Here is a 3151-nt window from a genome sequence, read left to right as displayed (position 1 = left end):
AAGGGCCTCTATTTATAGGGTGTGGGCTCAAATGAGCGTCAGGCAAAATATAGCTGGGCCCTGTCCGGACGGTGGACATGGGCCATCCAGACGGACAACTGTGCGACAGGATTTTCCGAAAAATTTCGCTGAGAAATCTTTCCTGTTTAAGAGCCACGTCTGGACTGGATGGCACATCGTCTGGACGGTCGCACGTCCGCTGCAAGTAATTTCCTTATAAGGCTTCGCGTGTCCGGACCATGGGGGATGAGCGTCCGGACGGCTGAACTTCAACATGCAATTTCCATATTTGCTATGCGCGCGCCCGGACCATGAGAGTTAGTCGTCTGGATGGTTGAAGTCGAATCAGCAATTTCCATATTAGTTGTACGCACGTCCAGACCAAGGCTGACAGACGTCCGGACGGGGATATTTGAATTGCGATTCTTGCCTTATGGAGACTCGCGTCCGGACGGGATACCACATCGTCCGGACAGTTGGACGATCTTTCCTTTATTGAAACTTGGAAAGTATCTGAGACTGGAGTACTGAGAGGCATCCGGACGTGCTGCTGAAACGTCTGGACGGATGCAAGCTGGATTGAACCTTCTCGACACAGTGGAGGGTTCGGACGGAAGTGCATGTTGTCCGGACGGATGATGCTTGGTCTGACTAGCGTTTGGACGGTATGGTACGTCGTCCTGACGGATGGAACGGTGGTCAGATGAGCATCCGGACGGGATGGCTCGATCGTCCAGACGGCTGACAGGGAACCGAAATCTTCGCGGTGCAAAGTCTTTTGAGAGAGTTCTGAATAATGAAATCCCTGTTTACAGCATCTTTTCACATACAAGTGATTTTGTCCAAAACACAGAATGAGGCCAAAATACTAACATTCTCCATCTTCATCACTGTGCTCTGAGTAGTAAGAACACCCTCTTCTACAAGTGGAGCCCCAAAGGCTAGAAACTTCTCTTGCTCAAGAGCTTCTTCTTCTTCGGACTCATCACTGCGAGTCACATTGTATGCCTTCCCTTTGCCCTTCTTGAGGTTCCCACAGTCAGCCCGTATATGCCCAAATCTTGAGCATTCAAAACATCTTGGGCCTCAGGGATCTTTCTTCTCAGCTTCCTTAGGTTCAGATTCTCTGGGGGCCTTCTTTAGTTTTTCGAAAAACTTCTTCTTGAATTGCTCATTCCTCATTAATCTTTCGAAATTTTTGGCTAGGATGGCCACAACTTTTTCTTCATCCTCAGAGTCGTCTATAGATGAGACTTCGACCTTCTTTTCAGAAGCTTTTAGGGCAATGGTCTTCATTTTCTTGACCGGGGGCAGGGACAACTCATAAGTTTAAAGAGATCCCACCAACTCTTCAATCTTCATTTCTTCCAAATCTTTGCTTTCTTCAATAGTTGTCACCTTGATTCTGAAATGCTTAGGCAAAGATCTTAGAATTTTACTGATGAGTTTTACATCTGAGACGGGTTTCCCAAGACTCATCATTCAGTTTCTTAGGTTGCTCATTTTGGAGTAAAACTCTTCGAATGTCTCTTCTTCCAACATCTTAATTTCTTCAAATCTGGAAATCAACATTTGAAATTTGGCAGGTTTAACAAGTTTGGTGCCTTCATATGTAGTTCCAAGATTTGCCATGCATCTTTAGCAGAGTCACAGTTTGAGATTCTTGTGAATTCAGATGGTGAGAGTGCTTGACATAGAGCATGGAGGGCTTTATCATTGGTAAGTCGTGCGTTTTTCTCAGTGAATGCTTCGGGAGTTGCATCCCCTGGCTTAGTCCAACCAGTTTCAACAATTTTTTAGTAGTCAATGGATTTTAAAAAGAATCGCATACGAGCCTTCCAATAGACATTGTTCGTACCATCAAAGCCAGGAACATTATTAAGATTCAGAGACATTATATATATAAAAAAAAAAAAAAACTAGAAGTCAAAGGAACAAAATAACACTCAAGAAGTGAATCTTAACCAAAGTGTACCAAGCTTTGATACCAATTGAAAAATTTAAATGCCTTCTAATTTAAATAAGTGTGTGCAAAAGGTGTGCAACAAAATATCAAAATGTGGAATTAAAAGAGACAGATTTTTTGTTGACGAAGTGGAAACCCAGTTAAGAGAAAAAAACCACTTTGGGGCAGCCAAACCAAGGATATCCACTATTCAGAAGACAAGACTAGTTACAAAGCAGTCGCACTCACATAACCTTGTACAGTGGTCATACCTTGAACTCTAACGTGTAATCCAACACGAACGCCTCCCAACCAGGTCTCTTACCTAAAGGGGTCTTCAATGGAATCCTTTACCTTAGGGCCTACCCCTAAGATAGACTTCAATTTAGCGTAGCAATAGCACACAACAACAATGACTTAAGATAGACTAACTCAGCACAATGACTTTAAAATATAACTCTCTAAGCACTAAGGAATTCAATATCGAATTCTTGCAGTTCTCAAGCCTAAAGACCTCTATTTATAAGCTGTAGGTTCAAATGAGCATTTGGTTTGAAAAACCTAGGCACCGTTTGGACGGTAGCCGTAAGGCGTCCGGACGGACAACTGTGCGATCGGCTTTCCAAAATTTCGCTGAAATTCTTTCCTGATTTGAGCCGCGTCAGGATGGTGTTGCCATGTCGTCTGGACGGTCGCACCTTAGCTGCACGCAATTTCCATATCAAGGCTTTGCACGTCCGGACCATAGGAATGATCGTCTAGACAGTTGATCTGATGCACACAATTTCCATATATGTAGCTCGCACGTCCGAACCATGAAGACTGGAGACCGGACGTCTTGATTTTGAATGCACGACTTACCTTATGGATGAGCGCGTCTGGATAGGAATCCACATCGTCCGGAGGATTGCAGTTGTCTTCCCATATCTGTGTTTTGGAAAGAAATCCCATAGTTGATCGAACACTGAGTGTTGTCTGGACATGCTGCTGAAACCTCTGGACGGATGCAAGCTAAAGCAGTTCGAAGCTTCTCGACACAGAGAAAGCTCTGACCAGAAAGTTCTCATCGTCCTGACAGATAATGCTTTGGACAGTTTTATCCGGACGGTATATCACGTCATCCGGACGGCTTCAAATGATCCAATTTCTCTGACTTGATAGCTGTGCAGAATCTTCTAGAAGACTTCTAAATAGCTAAATCCCTGT

The sequence above is a fragment of the Alnus glutinosa genome, chromosome 8 (assembly GCF_958979055.1).
Source record: "Alnus glutinosa chromosome 8, dhAlnGlut1.1, whole genome shotgun sequence".
Lineage (NCBI taxonomy): Eukaryota > Viridiplantae > Streptophyta > Magnoliopsida > Fagales > Betulaceae > Alnus > Alnus glutinosa.
The sequence above is the reverse complement of the archived record's forward strand: the minus strand, read 5'-3'. Positions refer to the sequence as shown.